Here is a 22,683-nt window from a genome sequence, read left to right as displayed (position 1 = left end):
GCTGCTGCTCTCCCTCATTTTCCCCAGGATGTAGTGCTGTTTATTCTTCCAGTCAATAAAGCCGATATCTCACTTCCTAAGTCTCAGCGTGAGTTATTGATGGTGCATCATCACCCCTCCTCAGTTCAGCAATAACCAACCTCTCACCCCTCTCTTCCTTATACCATTCTCTTCTCCCTCCACTTTCAGTCCTGACACAGGGTCTTGTCCTGAATTGTCGGCAGTTCCAGTCCCCGCACTGATGCTTCTCAACCTGCTGAGTTCCTTCGGGAGTCTGGTTTTATTCTCAATTCCAGCATCTGCCATGTGTTATGTCTCTTGGTCATCTTGTGTCTTTAGTCCTGCATCTGACGAGTTCCCCACCAATGCCATCATAATACATTCTTTTTCTTGTTGTGCAGTCTCTGGATATATTGTCCAATTCATAAATTCTCCACAAAGCATTAGCATGCAGGGCAGTTGCAAAAATGTGTTTGAAGGTGAAAATTTTTCAGCTTAAATGCAGCTATGAAGAAAACTGATAGAAATAGCAAACTGCATTTGGAAAGTATTGGTATCTGCAGTGACAGAACAATTATGATAACGTAGAAAGAACTTGCAAATGTGATAATTACTCAGGTCGCAATAGTGGAAAATCAATAAAAAGACAATGGTGAATAATTCTTTGAAGATGCTTTAACTTTCATGGTAAGTATATCACTAATATTGCTGTTTAAAGCACTTGTATCTGTGAGTTTGCATAGCTGGCTTGAAACTTGGATACTATGTATCAAATTGCATCAAATTTAGCCTGGTATCCATTTCAATATTCATTTTAAAAAAGGCATTTGTTGAATATAATACAGGGGTAATCATATAAAAAAGATTTTACAACTGTCAGATTCTCAAGTACTGCAAATGGAACTCATAAATATAAATTCCTGCAATTTTAATTTTAAAACTTATTTTATTGACACTTTTATTGATGATTGTCTGCAGTTCAGTTTAAATCACATGGAGTTTCTTCAGAAAGAGTGTCAACCCCTTATAGCTTCCTCATATTGCATTATATGATTGATCAGTCAATTATAACAATTTTGTATGATTACAGTTTCAGAGTTCTGTTTACTGTAGCAATGGACTCATTGTACAAGCGCTGAATTATCGAGTTTCCTAAATGTGGCTGCATTTTTTGCTTATATGAACAGTGATGAAACACCATCTTATGATTATGTCGAAGTTTGTAAGTTGGAAATGTCGTTTGGGGAGATGGCACGCGAGAGATTGCCTAAGAGGGTTTCTGGTTAGAATCCAGGGGCGTGTAATGTGGGGTTTCTGGTCAGAGCACTGGAAACAGCCAAACAAATGACCATTCAAGTGAAGCACAGTTGCTAAAACCTAGTGGGCCTCCAACTCACATTCCTGCATGAGATTGTCACCCACTCCCACCAGTTTCCCGCCACCAGTTAAAAATTTGCATCTGCATTCCCAAAAAGTCATAAAGTTTGCTACATGCTTACATATGGGGTTCTTGCAACATGATATTCTGAAATGAGCTATATATCAAATGAAAGATGTATTTCTTCACAAGTTAAACCAAAGATTTATTCTTATATTGCTGCGAGTATTAATCATAACTCATTAAAGGAATGACTATTTATGTTGCTCTTGACGGGAATGTTGAAACAAAGTCTTTTCTGCTGCCAGCTCTCGGAGAACAACCCTTGTTGTGAATGACTTTTACACTAGAGTCGGTTGTAATATCACCTTGACCTTGAAGCCAAGTAAAGGCTGTTGACTTTCCCTGAATAAAACTATGGTTAAGTCTCAACTTTTCATCCACTCAACAACAAATAGTCAGATTTTCTTATGTCTTTCATTTTAAAATAGATTGGATTTCAGTATTTTTTTTCAAAAGGTTGAAATGTTTAATAGATTGAAGCTTTCCAGAGATGTAGTTGCCATTTCACTATCACTTACTTCACGCTAACACACAGTCAGAATTAAGTCCATGTGCGGGTAGAAGTGAGTACAGATCACATGTGAGGAAGAGAACAGATTAGTTGCAGAATACAGTAAATGGGTGCAGATTAAGTGGGTGCGGGAAGCGAGGAGTGCAGACCACCACTAGATGTGTGACTTGCAGAGGATAGTACACATTAGCTGGGATTTTTTAACAGCTTCCAGATTTGAGCTACACATAGTACATATGGAAAAGAGATACAAAAATGTTCCACAAAAAATAATGTGTATAATGGGAGGTTTCACCCTCGTGATGATGTAGGGACATGTGCGTGCCAGATAATTACTCAGATCAGATTTCCAAGGGCTCGTATCAATAATCCAAGGCAGAACTGACGTGGAGTAAAATTCCACTTCCTGTCACCATTTTGGAAGCAATTAGTTTTATACAATAAAATGAAAGGTATTGCAAAGAGTGAGGATTCAGGACTGATTATTCTTATGACTACAGCCTCCCTAATGATTGCATGGCCTCTGAAATCTTGGCCGCATGGAAATTTTAAACTTGCTGCGGATGGAACACGGACATTGAAAATGTCACAGCCCTGTAGCGCTTTATTTAAATTCTGCCTCCCCTAATTTCTCCTCTGCAGGAGCCATTTTACAGCCTCGTGGGATATGGGTGTCTGCTTCCTTTGCTGGAACAATTACAGCGGCATTTTTCTTTTTGCTGTGATCTTTTCACTCAGTTAGGGTCAATTATACACATTTAGAACCACCAACCAGTGATCCGTACACGCTCATTCAAACTGAGTGTATGGTTAATTGGTTCTATCAACTTGTAAATAAATAAGAAATAACACAAGGTTGAAACATTGTGTCTCTTTTACAACAGATTTATTTGTGTGAGGTGCTTTCTCTACCGTACACCCCTTCTATTCTTGTCACACACCCTTGGCAGTTTGAAGGTCAGCAAAGAAGCCCATTCCTGTGTCCATGGGACAGCTACAGGGAGGAGCTTGCGGCTAGTGAAGTTTCGCCATCTCGTGTGTGGACAAGGCTGAATTTGAAATGGACGTTATAGAGAACTGTGGTGCAAAAACCTCTTACTTGGTTGCCCGTGCTGTCGTACATTAGCACACGAATGCCATATTTCAACAGCCTGTTGCTGGTTAGCCTCTTTACGCTGATCCATAAAACCACTGAAACAAGATGGAGCACATGCTCACAGCAGTCGTGCAAAGGAAATGGGGGAAAAAAAAATTCTGGGATTGCCTCCGTCACATGTTGCAGAAACACTTCTTCACCAAAGGCAAACAACATGCAAAGGTTTTGCGGTGAAACTAAATACTATCAGCCAAGATGTACTCTCTGGTTTTCTCTGTTCTACTGCAAAATATTTCATTTGAGTGATCGGCAAAATAAAAGGCTTTCCGGTTTCCGTGCAGATATATTTTTTTAAATAGTCAATGGCCGCCTCGGACACTTAAATGTGATTCATATGTTTACTTGGGAAGGGCAATGGGTTTATTAGGTTGATTATCGTGAAAAAGCAATGTAGCAGAGCAATTCTTTTGACGGGCAGTGGATTTGGAAGTTTGGAGTCCTTTTGAGTGATAGTTTTTCACCCATAAAATGGGAAAGAAAAAGTTCTTCAGGAAACAAAAGTATACTTGACTTTGCAAAGCGTATAAATAAAGTTTGCAGAAGCAGCAAGGTGGGGCTTCTTTTAAATTCTCCATATCGAGGAATAAAACATTGCACAAAATCAGAATAAATTATTGACAACAAATGAAATTATGTCAATGAAGGACTGGGCTATCGACTCAAGTGGGTGTTAGTAATGAGTTCTGAAGGGAGAATAGGATATATTGGCTCTTAGTCTGAAATAGGCCCATGTAAAGTTATCTTTTTAAATACAAAATTAATGGATGCTCCATACTGTCTTTTTTGTGGTCGCAATATTTGTCTCCATATTTTTCGCTTAAGTCAAGAAAACTCATACTCCATTCTAAACTTCCCTATATTTATAAAGCTGTGAGTGAATGCGACATCCTAGGCAGACATTACATTTTCCATAAATGTTTCCACCCAAACAGACCTTTCCATAGTACGTTTCATTCTAATGACATTGCTAAGCTTTGCCCGTGACTAACTATATATTTGGAATACCATAAGGATGCCATTTCATTTTTCAATAGAAGAATGACTGAACAGCTTAATTAACATCCGGGTCTGTACCTTTCAGGAGGTCAGTAGAGCGAGCATAGCTCTTCTCTCACGTAAACCTGTCACTCCAAATATAAACAAGTCTGCAAGAAGCAAAGACTCGTGACAAACATATATTAAAAAATCCAGATAAGAATTTCTTCTTGATGGGTCACTGCAGTAAAGTCCCTTTGCCCTGATACAGGCACATCAGATGATATTAAATTTATTCTATCAGGGACATCAAAGTGCAACTATTTTCAGTGAAGTATAGATGTAAGTTTCAGATTTAATTTCTGAACTAGTCACAAGTTAGTGTCAATTATTTTCCATCAACATTTAGCAGTGATATGGCAAATGGAGCTGGTGAGGTGGGAAGATCTGCAAAGATGGAAGAGGGTGACGGAGAAAGGAAAAATAAATTGGAGCTAAAATATATTATGGTAATTGACATGTGAATTTATATCTTTGAATCTTTACATCCTGAGCATGAATCATGAAAGAATGTGGTGGGTATAATGAAACTTTATTTAGAGTTATGGAAAGAGGGCTACAGGCTTTGGCAAACAGGAAGCTCTTTGAAAAGGATAATATAGAGTCTACATTTAGAACTCAGTACGTTTTATTACTTTCCATATTTTTTTCTTTAAGACTAATTGCATGACAGAATTCTTTTTTGCCTCGTGCTTAATAATACAGATACTACTTTCTGCATACTGTCTGTCCTCCCGTCTCTCTTGTTCTTTCTCTCTCTCTCCTCCTCCTCTCCTTTTCTTCATACATTAGGAGCAGTTAAAATGGATGTAATCAACTTACAGCGAAAACCTTGTTACAAACCATCCTTTATAACATCCTGTTTCCTTGGTCTTCGCTGAAACTCCATTATAACTGAGATGGCATCAAAACTGCTCTTTCTCTGGGAGCTGACTGCCTCTTTTGCCAAATTCTTAAATTTATAACAATGAGATGAGACTGTATATTATAGCAAAAGGATCAAAATCATAGCTGACAAAGAGCAAATTTGAGTAATTCAATCAGAAATCTTATAAAAGTAAAGAGATGGAATTGGTTTCATTGTGCTCTGATTTCCAACATCGATAATAATTTCTTCAGGAAAACAAAATTGACGGGATTATGAAGTTTTCCTATTATCTTTGCTCCACCATAGAATTATATTAATTCAGTATCCTAAATACAAATGGCAGAATCTCAAAAAATATCACAGCGGTCAGAAGAACTTTATTGAATACCATCAACGGACACAGGTAAATATGATTTACAAGGGGTTAAACCAAGCAGAGGAATTTTGATCTATTAAACTAGAGCCAGTATAATGAACGGCGTCAGGTTTATACGGTAACCATAACGAGAAATTTATCCAATTTCAATGAGTCTCACCAAAATTTAGCTTTCAATGCATAAAATTATCCAGACAAAAGACAGTAGTTTATGTCATTGTAATTGATCATTTTTTAAGAAGGATTAAATCTTACAATGAAATACGTTAATATTTGTTCAATAGTCAAAAGCATGATTCAGCGGGTAAAAGTCATAGACTAATAGTTTGAGATACTGACCGTGTACTAAGCACATCTATATAACTAGGACAGGGCATGGAAAGAGTTAAGAATAACACTAATAAGGAGAAAACCCTGTTTCAGGTAAAATATATATTCAGACAAATTTCCCTGAGAAAAACTCTGACGTTCGCTTCAGCCATATTTGAAGAGACAAAGGTAGTTTCTTTACATATATCAAGGCCACCATCGGACGCATACACGTCTCATTTGTTTCAAATGTTCTGCTGTTTTCAGAACTCAGTCCTCTGACATGCAAGAATGGACTATTCAATAAATACGTTGTGATAAGGGATTTTCAATCAATTGATATGTCAGAATTTTTTTTAATGTAGCAGTGAGCTCAGCTTTATTTGTACAGACACCCACGTCCTTTTAACATGAGTCAAAGGCAAAATTACAGCTAGCAGCAACCCTTTTAACAAACGCTCCTCAGAGATAATGTGCTGATAGTAATAGTAATCCTGACCTAGCACTTTTGTGTCTCAAAACAAGGTACATTAAACTAAACGGATATACACGGTGGAAGAGTTTGTAAGAGTTTTAAACTGTTACTCACAATCAAGCTGGTCTTCCCCTCCAGACGACTCGAGTTCAACAGGAACATATTTCGACATCATTACTTCATAGCTACAACATCCCATCTGGTGGTCAACTCTGCTTTCAACTTCTGAAAGGAAAAAAAAATGACTGTTTTAAAAAGGGCAGCCTCCCAAAACTCCTCCCTCCTCCCTTTTAGGGCAGGGGCATGGTTAGTGGCTAGAAAGAATAAACCTTCTCAGATCATTCATGGTTTTTTTTTTAGAAAGAAAGTCAGAACTCCACCCTGACGTGGATTAATCAGAGGATAAGAAATGAGAGGGAAGGTGGAAGCAGGGAACTGATTGCTAACAATAAATACTTTCTCTGAGACGGAGTCACAAGAAGTCTGCAAATTCCCACCTTGCTCTTGAACTGGGTTACTGATCTGTGAAGTACAGTATACAAGGCTTTGTAACTTTCACCTGCTGTGTGCATGTGTCTAGAGTTCTTATCGATGATAATGCCTATGAGTCAGAGGGAGGGACCCCACCCAGCGTGGGCGGCCAAATCTGTCATTCATGCTTAAAACTGCTGGCACTAAACAGACAAATGCCTATCTTTTAATGACCTGTGTAGACAGATTTTTTTTGATATTCCTCAAATTTTTATTCTTTTAACTCTAACATTCAAACCACTTAATTTCAAAAAAATCCAGGCTGCTATAAAAATTCATTTCAACGCTAGCTTCACTCTGGCACTTCAAAAGGCTGGGCAAACCTCACGGTTATTTGCATCAATTAATAAATACAGATCAGCACAATCCCATTTATAATAAAAATAGAAAGTGCCTGAATCACTCAGCAAGTCAGGCCGCATTAGTGGAAAGAGAAACAGATTGCATTTGAAGTTGAGAACATTTATATGATGCCTGACCTGTTGAGTATCTTCAGTACAAGGGAGTAGAGAGGAGATTCAGTAGACAGAGTACAGAGAAGACTTACTAGAATGCTTCCTGGGTTTCAGCACCTAAGTTACAGGAAAAGGTTGAACAAGTTAGGTCTTTATTCTTTGGAGCGTAGAAGGTTGAGGGAGGACTTGATCGAGGTACTTAAAATTATGAGGGGGATAGATAGAGTTGACGTGGATAGGCTTTTTCCATTGAGAGTAGGGGAGAATCAAACAAGAGGACTTGAGTTGAGAGTTAAGGGGCAAAAGTTTAGGGGTAACACAAGGGGGAACTTCTTTACTCAGAGAGTGGTAGCTGTCTGGAACAAACTTCCGGTAGAAGTGGTAGAGGCAGGTTCGATATTGTCATTTAAAAAAAAAATTGGATAGGTATATGGACAGGAAAGGAATGGAGGGTTATGGGCTGAGTGCAGGTTGGTGGGACTAGGTGAGAGTAAGCATTTGGCACAGACTAGAAGGGCTGAGATGGCCTGTTTCCATGCTGTAATTGTTATATGGTTAGTACTTTCTGTCTTATGTCAGATTTCCAGCAGCCACAGTTCTTTGATTTACAATGTAACATTAGTCTTTAGTGATGTACTTTAGGCAATGATAATCATCACTCCCTCATCTTCATCTGCATCCCTCCAGAAAAGTTGCAAAAGCCATTATCAAGGACCCCTACCATCCAGACCATGCACTCTTCTTGTGCAGCTATTGGCCAAAGAGGTACAGAAGCCTTAGGTCCCACACAACCAAGTTCACGAACAGTTATTACCCCTTAACCATCAGGCTTACGAACCAGCGTACTAGTCACTGAACTCAACCTATGGACTCGCTTTAAAGGACTCTCCAACTCATCTTTTCAGTATTATTTATTTATTATTACTTGCTTCTTTTTGTATTTGCACAATTTGTCAGTCTTTGTGTGTAGTTTTTCCTTGATTCTATTGTACTTCGTTGTTCTACTATGAATATTAAAGAAAATTAATCTAAGTTATCATTTGGTGACATAGACCGTAAAAACCATAAGATATAGGAACAGAATTAGGCCATTTGGCCCATCAACTCTGCTCCATCATTTCATCATGGCTGATCCATTTTTCCTTTCTGCCCCAGTCTCCTGCTCTCCCTTCATGCCCTGACCAATCAAAAATTTATCAACCTTTGTCTTAAATATATGTAAAGACTTGGCTTCCACAGCTGCCTGTAGCAATGAATTCCACAGATTCACCACTCTCTGGCTAAAGAAATAGCTCCTCATCACCATTCATCAACCGTGTTGGCATCCACCAACCGTGGGATTGAGTTCAAGAGCCATGAGGTAATGATACAGCTATACCTGTTACACCTTGATCAGACCTCACTTGGAGTACTGTGCTCAGTTCTGGTCACCTCACCCAGGAAGGATGTGGAAGCCGCAGAAAGGGTGCAGAGGGGATTTACAAGGATGTTGACTGGATTGGGGAGCATGCCTTATGAGAATAGGTTGAGTGAACTTGGCTTTTTCTCCTTGGAGCAACGGAGGATGAGAGGTGACCTGATAAAGGTGTATAAGATGATGAGATGCATTGATTGTGTGGATAGTCAGAGGCTTTTTCCCAGGGCTGAAATGGCTAGCATGGGGGGCATAGTTTTAAGATGCTTGGAAGTAGGTACAGGGGAGTTGTCAGAGGTAAGTTTTTCACACAGTGGGTGTGTGGAATGCACTGCCAGCACTGGTGGTGGAGGCTCTTTTAGAGATTCTTAGATAGGTACATGGAGCTTAGAAAACAGAGGGCTATGTGGTAGGGTAATTCTAGGCAATCTCAAGTAGGTTACATAGTCAGCACACATTTTGGGCCAAAGGGCCTGTATTTTGCTGTAGATTTCTATGTTCTATGTCCTATTCTAAAAGGACGTACCTCTATTTTGAGGCTGTGTATTCTGGCCTTAGACACTTCCACCACAGGAAACATCCTTTCCACATCCACTCTATAAAGGCCTTTCACCATTCGATGGGTTTCAATTAGGTCACCCCTCATTCTTCCAAATTCCAGTGAATATAGATCCACAGCCATCAAACGCTCCTCATATGACGAGTCATGCAATCCTGGAAACATTTTCATAAACCTCCTTTGAACCCTCTCCAGTTTCAGCACATCCTTTCTAAGGTACTGCATACAAGTGAGTTCTCACCAGTGCTTTATAAAATCTCAACATTACTTCCTTGCTTTTATATTCTAGTCCTCTTGAAATGAATGCTAATACTGCTTTTGCCTTCCTCACCACCAACTCAACCTGCAAATTAACCTTTAAGGAATCCTGCACCAGGACACCCAAATCCCTTTGTGTCTGTATTTTCTTATTCTTCTCTCCATGTAGAAAATAGTCTACCCTTTTATTTCTTCTGCCAATGTGCATGACCATACTCTTCCCGACACTGTATTCCATCTGCCACTTCTTTACCCATTCTCCTAATCTGTCTAAGTCCTTCTGTAGACTCCCTATTTCCTGAAAACTACCTGCCCCTCCAGCTAGCTCCACCATCTGCAAACTTTGCAACAAAGCCATCAAGTCCATCATCTGAATCAATCCCAACATAGACCCCTGTGGGACACCACTAGTCACTGGCAGCCAACCAGAAAAGTCTCCCATTATTCCCTCTCTTTGCCTTATGCCAATCAGCCATTGCTTTATCCATGCTAGAATCTTCCTGTTGGCACCTTGTCAAATGGCATCTGAAAATCCAAGTTCAACTGTTTCTCCTCTGTCTACCCTACATAACATCAGCCAATTCTCCTTTATCTATCCTAGTCTATGTATGTACTTTGATAATAAACTTGCTTTGAACTTTGAAAAATATCTCTGCAAGATATCTTGCTTTCCTTCACTTAACTTTCCTCACCCTGTTTCATGACAAATTAGTTTCAGTCGAATTATACAGTCAAATACCTACTTCAAAAATATTCTTGTTTCACTTTTAACTAAACACTGTGATCAAAGTTTAAAGTTCAAAGGAAATTTATCATGACAGTACATATATGTCACCATATACAACCATGAAATTTATTTTCTTGTGGGTATGCACAGTAAGTCCAAGAAACACAATAGAATCATTGAAAGACCCCACCCAAAAGGACAAACAAACAATGTGCAAAAAACAAACTGCAAATGCAAATAGAAAAAAAAGTAAATAGTAATAAATACATAAGCAATAAGTATCAAGAACATGAGATGAAGAGTCCTTTAAAGTGAGTCCATAGGTTGTGGGCACTGTTCAGTGATGGTGCAAGTGAAGTTATCCCCACTGGTTCAAGAACCTGATGGTTGAGGGGTAATAACTGTTCCTGAACCTGGTGGTTTGGGTCTTGAGATCCTGTACCTTCTTCCTGATGGCATCAGTGAGAAGAGAGCATGGCCTGGACAGTGGGGGTCCCTGCTGCTTTCCTGTGACAATGCTCTGTTTAGATGTGGTTAATGGTGGAGAGTGCTTTACCCATGATGGACTGGACTATATCCACTACTTTTTCTGGTCTTTCCTATTCAAGGGCATTGGCGTTTCCATACCAGGCCATGATGCAACCAGTCAATAAACTTTCCACTACACATCTATAGAATTTTGCCAAAATTTTAGATGACATGCCAAATTTTCAGAAACTTCTAAGGATGTAGAAACCCTGCCGTGCTTTCTTCGTAATGGCACTTGCGTGCTGGACCCAGGACAGATCTTTTGACGCTTTTAACACTGAGGAATTTAAAGTTGCTGACACCCTCCACCTCTGGCTCATAGACCTCCAGTTTCCTCCTCATGAAGTAAATAATCAAGCTCTTCTGTCTTGCTGACATTGAGTGAGAGGTTGTTGTTGTGGCACCACTCAGTCCAGATATTCAATCTCCCTCCTATACGGTGATTCATCACCACCTTCGATTCAGCCAACGACATTGGTGTTGTCAGCAAACTTAAATATGGCATGGGAGCTGTGCTTGTCCTGACAGTCATAAGGTTAAAGTGAGTAGGGTAGGGGCCTAACCACATAGGCTTGTAAACCTGCGCTGATGGAAAATGTGGAGGAGATTTTGTTGCCAATCTGAATATTTTCAATGGGGATAATTTCAAAGACAATAAAATGGAATAAAATTAATTAGAAACATTTCCACATTATATAATGGATTTGAAAATGAAAGTTATAGCAGATGAAATTAGATGAACTGTGGAAGCTTAAAAAAATTCTAAAACTGGTAGAAGCAGATAAATGTTGCTCTTTACTTTGTCCTTTGTGTGTTTAAAGAAATGATGAATTAAGATAAAGCAGCAATTAAAAGGTACCTGAACAGGTACATAAATAGGAATGGTTCAAAGAGATATGGGTCAAATGCAGGCAAATATGTAGCTCAATCAGATGGGGATCTTGGTCAACATGGACCAGTTGGGCCAAAGGGCCAGTTTCTGTGGGGAGTGATTCTATGACAGTATAACGGGGATGGTGGGAGGATAAATGATATGTTGGTCTTTATTGGAAGGATGTTTGGATGTACAAGATGTTCAGATGAAATCATTCAGTAGTTTAATAAGGCTATGTATGTGTTTCCGTACTAAAGAAAGGATAATGCTTACTTTAGAATTATTACAGTGGAGATTCACAAGAGTGATTCTGGGGGAAGGGGAGGGGGGGAATTGATCTATAAAAAAGAAATTTGGGAAGTTTTTGCAACATTCATTAAAGTTTCAATTAAAGAGAGATTACCTCAATGAAATTAATTAGATTCTAGACAAAACTGACAGTAGAGAATTTGAGTCTTTAGGGATTTGAGTCAATGGGGCAGACGGCCCAGTGGCTTTCTTTGGTGCAATAATTTTCTTTGAAGCTAGTTAAGGTCCCTGGAAGTTGACATTTGGCAACTGAGTTTGGATGAAATTTCCCTTTGTTGTTTATGATGGATAGTCACTCCTGACCAGCAGGCATCTTGGTTGTTAGTTAACCTTGCTTTCTGAACATAGCAGCTACCATTTGTTAAATCACTTACAATTATAAGTAAACTCCAAGTTATAGTTGTTTGACTTCTGATCATAAATGAAACTCAGTCTTTAGTTCTTAAAATGTATAGCAAGCAATAATCAACTTGAAGTTAAACCAAGTACTGTTTATAGAACAGCTTTGTAAACAAGCTCTGTAGATAGTACACACACTGCCTGTAAGAAGTAAAATTTAGCTCACTATACCTGGTTTATTGCTGCTCAAGATGCAGTGTAAGAATATTGGTTGTTTAATTTGGCTTGTTTCAGACAGACAAGCTGACTTTAAGTTGCTTAGTTCAAGGAAGCTTGCAGAACCAGATGGATAATATAATTTAGCATATCAAATACCTGACTTACTTATAGTTGGAAGGTTTATGTACTAAAGGAAGTTAGCTTTACAGTATTCATTGAACAATAAGCTGAGATCTATGTCTCCAAAATACTTTTAGACCATTTGTGTTCAAAGGGTGTCTGAGGAATATATATCATATATGTGTGAGGTCACCCAAGTGGTAGAAAAAGGGTATACATGTAGAGCCATACAGGCTTATTAGGAGTGGCTGAAGAACATCAAGAAGAATGATAGGAAGATGGGGTGACTAGAATCCATTCCTTTGGCTTTGGTTTCTGCGGATGATTCATTTATCTGGATTATCAGTATGTCTTTTTAGTTTATAAGAATTGTGTTTTCGAAATCCTTTGTGTTCTAGAAATGGTTTGTAATTTGGAAATGTTTTATAAGATAGAAATTCTCTGTGAGTTTTAACTGTATTCTAAGACTGTTGTTTGGATTTAAATGTGTATCACAGAAAATAAAGAATGGTGTTTAAACTACATTGTTAGCTGGAAGTAACGTTTCTTGGTAAGGAGGAGGGACCCACTGCCCAAATAGTGGATATTGGCAGCTAAATTCACCATGGAGAATAAACAGAGAAGTAAATTAGTCTTTCAAGATAGGGTAGTTATAATATAATCTCCCTGTACTGAGAGAACTCGTGGCTATTTATATCTGAAAGGGCTTACGGCCTTTGTTTGATTGTAGAACTTCATGGTCAGCAAACCCAAAACCATCACATGTTGAATTAATTCAAAGCTGGATTGAGGATGTTCTATGTAATAGAAGTAGCAAAAACGCTGGTTCTGTAAATGTTTTGTGAGGTTTGACATGGTTGAATTATTCTCCAGTCTATTATTCTATTACATGGAGCGACTGGGGGCGAACCCAAGTGCAGGACACGGACACGGAGACAGGGGTGAGAGGTGCTTGCACAGTCACGAACGTGGAACAGATAACCAGGAGGAATCTTGACACGGAGCTCTGATATACAGTCTTGACACGTAGACGGCGTTTTCATGGAATAACTTGAAACTGGTGCTGAACTAAGAACTAACGGTTCTAAGCAGTTGGGAAATGAAGTTATCACACGGGAATAGACCAGCGAACTGGCGACCAGTAGTTGTGACGCCAGGGTTCTTATCCTGCAGTCTCTGATGGAAACCAGGTGTGCTGTAATTAAGTGAACTAGCAGCAATTGGGAATCTAACAACTGGAATTAAGGCATAATCGAGATAGGAGTGAGATGGGGGACAGCCAGACTGGACCATGACAATATTTCCCCCCCCCCCCACAAATGGGAGTCTCCTGGCGATCCCCCAGGATTGTCTGGATGGTCTCGATGGAAGTCACGGATGAGGGAAGGGTGCGGGATGAAGGAGCAGGGAATCCAGGAATGTTCCTGTGGGCCATATCCTTCCCAGTCGACCAGGTCCTGGAGGCCCCTGCCCTGACAGCGCACATCCAGTAACCACCGGACAGTGTACGCTGGGTGGTCGTCGATGATCCAAGCGGATGGAAGGGGTTCAGTCGGAAGGCACAAGGGGCTGACAGAAACCCGTTTTAATTGGGAAACGTGGAAAGTAGGATGGCCGTGCATAGATTTAGACAGTTTGAGTCGAACCACCATGGGGTTGATAATAACCTCAATCTCGAACGGGCCCAGGAAGCGAGGGGCGAGCTTCTTGGGCTCATTCTTGAGAAGAATGTCTTTAGATGAGAGCCACACCTTCTGCCCAGGTCAATACTCAGGTGCAGGAGTCCGTTGGCGATCGTCACTCCTCCAGCTGCAGTCGGCTTAGCGGAGCGTGTGTCTTCCCTGACCTTACAGCAATGCTGGATATGGGCCTGAACAGAAGGCACCGGAATATCCTTTTCCTGAGTGGGAAACGGCAGGGGTTGGTAACCAAGAGAGCATTCGAAAGGAGATCTTCTGGTAGCGGTGCTGACCAGAGAGTTGTGGGCGTACTCTACCCACGCGAGGTGGTTGCTCCAGGCAGACAATTTGTTGGCTGTTATGCAACATAGCACCGCCTCCAAATCCTGGTTGACCTGTTCCGTTTGCCCGTTCGTCTGTGGATGAAAGCCGGACGACAGGCTAACTGAGGCACCCAGGGCTCGACAAAAGGATCTCCAGACTTGCGAAATGAATTGGGGGCCCCGGTCGGAGATAATGTCCGAAGGAATTCTGTGGAGGCGGAAGATGTGGTGGATGAGAAGGCCTGTGGTCTACTGAGTAGAAGGGAGTTTAGGAAGGGCTACAAAGTGCACAATCTTGGAGAAACGGTCCACCACAGTGAGTACGGCGGTGTTCCCATGTGAAAGGAGTAATCCCATGACAAAATCTAGTGCTATGTGAGACTAAGGATGACTAGGGACAGGTAGGGGATGAAGTAATCCAGCAGGTGGGAGACTTTTCCATAGATACAGACGGAACATGCAAAGGAACGGGTATCAGCATCCATGGAAGGCCACTAAAAGTATCTTTTCAAAAGGGACAGTGTCCGATCACTCCTGGGATGGAAGGCAAAACAAGACGTGTGCCCCCACTGGAGAACCTGAGATTGAATGGAATCGGGCACAAAAGGGCAATTGGCGGGTCTGTTACCAGGGTCAGCTTCAGCCCGTTGGGCCTCTTTTACTATGGCCTCGATTTCCCAGGTGAGGGCAGCCACTACACAGGATGGCGGAAAGATGGTCTCCGGGCTGGAAAGGTCTTCCTCGGAATTGTATTGATGGGAGAGTGCGTCAGGTTTCCTGTTCTTAGACGCCAGACGATAGGGGAGTGTAAATCTGAACCAACCAAAAAAAAAAATGCCCAACGGGCCTTGCGGGAATCCAGGCGTTTGGCAGTTTGGATATATGCAAGGTTCTTGTGATCAGTCCAGACGTTAAACGGGTGTTCCGCCCCCTCCAGCCAGTGCCTCCATTCTTCCAATGCCAGTAGCTCCCGGTTCCCCACATCGTAATTTCATTCAGCAGGAGATGGCTGGCGAGAAACGAAGGCACAGGGATGAAGTTTCTCATCAGGTCCAGAATTTTGGGACAGGACTGCCTCCACCCCGGAGTCGGAGGTGTTGACCTCCACAATGAATTGACAGGAGGGGTCTGATTGGACCAGGATGCGAGCGGACGTGAAACGCCTCTTCAGTTCAGCGAATGCTGAGTCAGCCTCGGAGTCACAAAGAAAAGGTGTTGAAGGTGAGGTAAGTCGGGTAAGGGGTGCCGCCACCCAACTGTAATCCCTGATAAACCGACGGTAGAAGTTTGCAAAACCCCAGAAATCGCTGTAGTTGCTTGCGGGTCGTGGGTCTGGGCCACTCCGCCATGCCTGGATCTTCTCACCCGCCCGCTCTCGATGATGTAACCTAAGAAGCTGAGCGAGGGGATGAGGAATTCACACCTCTCAGCCTTCACAAATAATTTGTTCTCCCACAGCCTCTGTAGGACTTGACGGTCATGATGAATGCGTTTCTGGAGACTGCTGGAGAAAATTAGGATGTCATCCAGATAGTCAAACACAAAGTGGTTAATAAAGTCTATCAGCACATTGTTAATCAAGGCTTGAAAAATGGTGGGGGCACTGGTGAGCCCAAACAGCATGACCAGGTATTCAAAGTGGCCTAGAGGTGTATTAAATGCCATCTTCCACTCGTCTCCCTCCATTATTCTGACCAGATGGTAGGCGCTTCGTAGGTCCAACTTGGAGAAGATGCTGATTTCGTGAAGTGGTTCAAATGCCGAATTTATGAGGGACAGTGGGTACTTGTTTTTAACGGTTATGTTGTTAAGGCCTTGGTAATCAACGCAGGGATGTAGTGACCCATCCTTCTTCCCCACAAAGAAGAACCCTGCGCCCACCGGGGCGGATGAGGGACGAATAATGCCCGCCGCGAGAGACTCACTGATGTACTTCTCTATGGCTTCTCTCTCAGGCCAGGACAAGTTATACAACCAACTAGTGGGTAACGAGGCCCCGGGGAGAAGGTCGATAGCGCAATCATGTGGTTAGCGTGGAGGCAGGGAAAGAGCCTGTTGGCTGCTAAATACCTGTCCCAGGTCGTGGTACTCTGCTGGAACCCAGGACAAGTTGGGGGTGGGGGGGGGGGGGGTTCCACGACAGGCAAGGTCGCGGTGACTTCCCCAGGGGATAGGGCCGACTGAAGACAGGTGGAGTGACAAAACGGGCTCTAGCTGGCTATCCACCCAGTAGTGGGGATTATAGTGGCTCAACCAGGGGTATCCCAGAACTATAGGGGCTTGAGGGGAATGGATTAGATTAAATTGTACCTGCTCCCAATGGTTTCCAGACAGAATCAAAGTCAGAAGTGGCACACAGTAGGTGACCCGAGCCAGAAGTCTTCCGTCCAGCGCCTGGGCTTCCAGAGGGGTACTTAACGGTTCCCAAGGAATTCCGGCCTGGGAGGCTATGTCCTCATCCAACAGATTTCCCTCAGCACCAGAGTCCACCAAAGCGGATAGAGACAGTGACTGTTGGTGATAGTTCACAGTAGCGTGGATCTGCATCCAGGTTTGGGGAACTGAAGGGAGAGTCGTCTGGCTCACCAGGGTAGTGGGAACAGTCGGAGCGGAACGGGGAGAGAGGTTAGGGCCGGTCGAAGATGGTAAAATGGGCTGTGGGGCGACCGGTTTTCTCTCTCTGATGTTCTCGGAGTCGGCTATCTAACCTGGTGGCTAGAGAGACCAAAGAGACCAGGCTGTCCGTGTCATCCCTTGCCGCCAGTTCCTCTTTTATCCTGTCACAGAGGATTTCCCTCGGCACTGGAGTCCAGCAAGGTGGATGGGGTCATAACAACCCCGTGATGTGCGCTATCTTTGATCTGTCCGTGGCGTACGTACATGGCTACTGCTCAAAAACCGAGGAGCATTGCAGTAAGAAAGCCCGGCACTTCCCTAGGTCCCCAGCGTAGGGTTCGGGTACGTGCGGCTCTCTTGGTGATCACATTGCCGACCCATAGGGCGTTGCCATCCCAGGCTGTGCGGGTTGGTCAGGCCAGGTTCTCAGAAGGGACGGAGTAAGAGGAGCGGATACTTGGTCGACCTGCTCACTGACCTTCTTTACATTCTCGGACAGGGCATGGAGATTCTTCATGACGTCTCTGAGCAGCTGGTGGTGTAGGCCCGGTAGGGTACCCTGGCTGACAAGGGCCTGTTGCAGTAGGTTCGTGTCCACTGGGTTCATTCTTGGCCAGTTTGTTCTATTTCATGGAGTGATGGGGGCGAACCCCTGGGCACAGACATGGAGGTAGGGTTGAGAGGTGCTTGCACGGTTGCGAACGTGGAACAAATAACCAGGAGGAATCTTGACATGGAGATGGGGTTTACATGGAATAACTTGAAACTAGAGCTGAACTTAGAACTAACTGTGCTAAGCGGACAGGAAACAAAGTTATCACATGGGAATAGACCAACGAACTGGCGACCAGTAGTTGTGATGCCAGGGTTCTTATCCTGCAGTCTCTGATGGAAACCAGGTATGCTGTAATTAAGTGAACTAGCAGCAACTGAGAGTCTAAGAACCGGAATTAAGGCATAATCAAGGAGATAGGAGCAAGATGGGGGACAGCCAGACCGAACCATGACATATTCAAGGTATGTCTGTGCACCTTACTGAATCCATACACATAACGCTGTATGTCTTAAGGTGCCACTTAACACTTCCCTTAATATTAACTCAAATTTTCATGACAGCAGTTGGCTAATATTAGACCTTATAACTTTTTTTATATTACTTTACTGTTTCTAACCTATTTCAGTATCATCTGTTATTCCCATAAACAGATTTTACATACTTTAAACTCTTAGGGATTGCAACAAAAATATTTACCCTTTTATCTGGTTTCTCAAAGCCTTACATGCCTCTGACTCTGGGAAATGGGTTAAACACCTGATAACTTGTTCATTGCTTGAAGAACACAGTGGGAGTATATAGTTTTCAACACTCCCTGGTGTAGGAAAACAAAATAGATGCAGTTTGCTCACATTATAAATACAGGTATTAAAGCAGTTGCTTACTCATACTAGCATAAAACTTTATTTGGATATACAAAGTTCACTGTGAGTAGATAACCTACAATAAATTGGAATCATAGTTTTAGGGTTTTGTTGAACTTCCTTTACTGGAATATAGGATGTTTGAGAAAAGTTCAGTCCAAATCATTTCTTCAGCAGGGTAGTGTAAATGAAAAAAAAACATGAAGGAGGAATTTAAATTTCAGGAGTGAGTGAAAGTGGTTAATAAGGGTTCATGATGTTCATTATTGCCAATTACGATTTTTGATTTAAAAAAAAATTTGCTCTAATGAAGTGTCAGATATGCAGAGTCACATTATCACCTCTGTGTCAGAGAATCTTCATGAAGTGGAAGAACTCATCTCAACTGAGTAGCATAATGCTATATCCTCTGATAAAATGCTCGTCTGAAGCCATGTCTGACTCTTTAGAGGGGCATCAATGGTCCAAAGGTACTTGTCTGAAGAGCGGGGAAGATGACACATGAAAACGCATGCAAGATTCACAAATTAATTGCAACATAACTGTTTACTGTACTCTGCTATGCTTTCTGCACTTCATAGTTATATCTCACTACTGTACTACAATCAGTGATACACCATCAAACTGCAATCTTGAAGAATGAGGAATGGACTTCTTGATACAGATATGATCCAGAGGGGAGAATTACATAGTAGCTTGAGATGTTTTCACTAGTGGGAAAGCTACAAAGGAGAGGGCTCAATTATAAGTAAAGGGACCAGTCATTTAAAACAGAAGTGTGTAGAAATTTCTTATCACATTGGATAATGAATCTTGGAATTTTTTTCTCCGGAGGATAATGAATGCTTAATCAGTTCAAAAGAAAACAATAGATCAGTAGTTCAATAGTTCAATCATGATTAGAATAGAGGGGCAGGCTTGATGAACGCAGGGCTTACACTTGCTGCTATTTTCTTGTGTTTTGTGCATTTGGTTATATTTTGAACCTCAGTGAACTATTTTAGGATGTCCTCAGCATATAAATTGTTTGGATATACACAATGAAATCACTTTGGCATAAATGTTACCACACACTTCAGGGTTTAGAGTTGATGCTGCTCAAGTTTAATTGACGAGTGCACCTGATACCAGCTTTGGTCTTCAAGATTTTTTAAAGGCTTTTCAGGTTAGCTTTATTTGTCACTTCGAAGCGTGCAGTGAAATGCATCGCTCGCGTCAACCACCAACAGTCTAAGCATTGTGCTCTGCAAGTGTCAGCGTGCTCCTGGTGCCAGGATGACACACCCACACCATATTAACCCTAACCCTTGGTAGGAGGAAACCGGAGCACCTGGAGGAAATCCATGGTGTCACAGAGTGAATGTCCAAACTCAGCAGCGGGAATTCAACATTAATCAGTCTCTCAGGATTGAGGGTGACTAGCTTCCACTCCAGTTTTGTGTGTACTGAAGAGACCAAGGAGCTCAACGTGAGAAGTATAATCTTTTCCACAGTTTAATAGATTAGTAGATCTTCTACAAATTACCTATTGTCTTTGTTAATCTACCGATTCAGCAAGGTAATCTCCCCACTGTTCACTGCTATAAAAGTGCTTAACATCCAAATAGGACCTAGGTCAGATGGTGGAGTGGAGTTAGACATAGGACCTTTGATTAAGGAGACACAAAACACTGCAGATGCTGGAATCATGAGGAAGGAAACAAACTGCTTGAAGGAACTCAATAGATCAGGCAAAATCAGTGGAGGAAAATGGACCGTCAACATTTCAGGTCGAGATCCTTCATCTGGACTCAGATTGACTAATATTGGTTTTGTCAGGAGCAGCCAACCCAACGTACATGGAAGCTGAATGAGAGGTTGGCATAGTCGGCGCCATTGAGCCACTGCAACCTTCAACAGGTCTGTGTCTTGGAGTACTGGACATGAAAATAATAGATAAATGTGCCGAGAGCTCTGGAAAGCCCTATTGACTATCTTCTACAGAATTTGCTAGCCTGGCCTCTGAAATTGGGCTAAAAGCAAAGTTCTTACAGGCATTGTCAGAGGCTCCAGAGCCGCAAGGTCCTCTTGTGCTCTCTCTGTCGTGACTCTGTGTTCTCAAATAGATGTACAAGCATAACACACAAGTCAGAGCCAGAGTCTGTCGTTGTGTACGTTCTTTCTGGAACGCTGCCTGAGGAACTAGGAATGTTCCTATGGATTGCATTTTGTCTTCTTCCACTCAGTGGGCACACGATGCCTGCACTGGGGCTGGGGTTGAGCTCAGCATCGGGTGAGAGCTGGCTCCTGCCCATTTCCTAGGCCATGCTATTTTGCAGCCCTTGCCCCTCGTTGGGTGAAGAAGCACTGAAGATCTTCCAGGAATATCCCAGCACCTGAGGTAGGGTCTGCAAGTAGCAGGCTCAAACATAGGCTCATTTCAATGATCTGCTGCCTTCTTATTCCCCCTTTCCTGATAAGTACGTGCACACCTGTTGAAAGGAGGCACAAGTTAGAGAAGCAGATGAAAGCATGATCTAACTCTCACCATCTTTCTACCTTACATGGTATACTTTAACCCTTTGCTGGCCTAAATGCATACCTGATGGAATTCAGCAGACTATTGCACCGACAGGTCCTGTATCTCTTGTCCTCTCTGGTGGCATGTGATAACAACAAATGAGGAGGACCCACGGTTGCCCCATTCGCCCCTTCCCACGAAAAACCCCTTTTTCAGAATCATCATAGTATATCTTCCTTGTTAAGGCCAGTGGCTTGAATGGAGTAGTTATTTAATTTGATGGCATGGAAGACAACAATTGTAAGTGGTATAGGTGCTTGTATAACCAGCACCTGCAAGGATAATGAGAACACCCTTGCACTTCTCAGTGACTCACCAGAGTTCACTGGACGTTGACGTGTTGGTGCTGCAAGCAAGTAAGAAGACAAACCATCGTCATGTTCCTATCTCTTTATGTTGCATGTCCCATTAGAATCCAATTCTCCTTTTTGAATACTAGTGCCTCACATAACCTGCCACTTTAAGCAGCATTACACCTGCATTGTTAAGACAAGAATGAAGATCACACACGTGCAGGTGTTGGAAGTTGAAGTAGGTACTGAAAGTGCTGGAAATGTGAAGCAGCACTGGTGGAACGACAAGGGTTAATGTTTCAGGTCAGACTCTTTTGTCAGAGCTGCCATTGAAGTTTGGCTGTTGCGATAAAATGGTGGCTTTGCCTGTTGTTTATTCTATCTCACACTTGCAGTCAGGATATGAAGATACCGGTAAATGATGACCAAACCGTGGAGGCTCCTCGTCTGAAATTTGATTCCTGTTTAATATACGTGCAGCAAGCATTTAGATAATTAACTCTCGGAGTTTTAAAAAAATAACAAGAAGGGCCCCGAGGTTTGCACCTGATTTAACTGATTGATAGTCTCAGTGGCTTTATAGGCAAAAGGTGAGCTGTATTGAAATTGACTCTAGCATTGCAAATCTTTATTCATGATTTTTACATCTTCATTGTTTATTAAAATAAAGTGTTTCTTGCCTGTTCATAATTTATAGTTTGCTGGGACTTTGCAGTTTTAATCGTTGACTGATCGTAATTTTGCCAAATGGTTGAAGTAAACCTGAGTCAGAAGCAGAAACTGGGAATGATTAGTTGGCTTAAAAAATCACTCTTGTTGTATGCTTACATTAAATGTTCTCAAATGCAGAAGAAAGCAGTTCCTTTGATATTATTTTTCTCTGTCTATAAATAGTATCCTATACTGTTCTTTCTTTCCTGCAGTGACTGATTTTTTAAAAATTTTGCTTGTAATGAACTCCATGAGAAAGGCCAAGTGTGCGGCTTTTTATTTCCAGATGGATTGCGCCTCTTTTTAATATTGTTTTTCTGCCGGCTCTCTAGCTTTCAATTTGTATCTGTTACACTTCTTGTATGATTGTGCAAAGTTAAATTCACCTGTTTCATCCAATTTTGGCCAGTTTCAAAGGTGCACTCTGTTTTGCTGCTATAATGACTGATATTCAGAACAATACTTCAGAGAACTTTCACATTTCCCCTTAAGATCCCTCAGCGATTCCCAGACTCATCATACCATACCTCCTCCTGATCAGAAACATGGGTGAATGTTGGCTGTTTACTTGGCATGAA

At 41.9% G+C, this 22,683-nt stretch overlaps 1 long non-coding RNA gene across 2 annotated transcripts in view; it reads right to left on the bottom strand.

Moving 5' to 3' along the window:
* The window catches only part of LOC140736876 (uncharacterized), a 106,634-nt gene that overhangs the window by 62,892 nt on the left and 21,059 nt on the right, over window positions 1-22,683 (bottom strand). For both annotated transcript variants that reach the window (XR_012101016.1, XR_012101017.1), the window contains exon 2: window positions 6,286-6,396. This is a non-coding gene — a long non-coding RNA (uncharacterized lncRNA). The remainder of the gene's footprint in view (window positions 1-6,285; window positions 6,397-22,683) is intronic.

Source organism: Hemitrygon akajei, chromosome 12, assembly GCF_048418815.1.
Source record: "Hemitrygon akajei chromosome 12, sHemAka1.3, whole genome shotgun sequence".
Classification (NCBI taxonomy): Eukaryota; Metazoa; Chordata; class Chondrichthyes; order Myliobatiformes; family Dasyatidae; genus Hemitrygon; species Hemitrygon akajei.
This window is presented reverse-complemented; position numbering and strand designations above follow the sequence as displayed.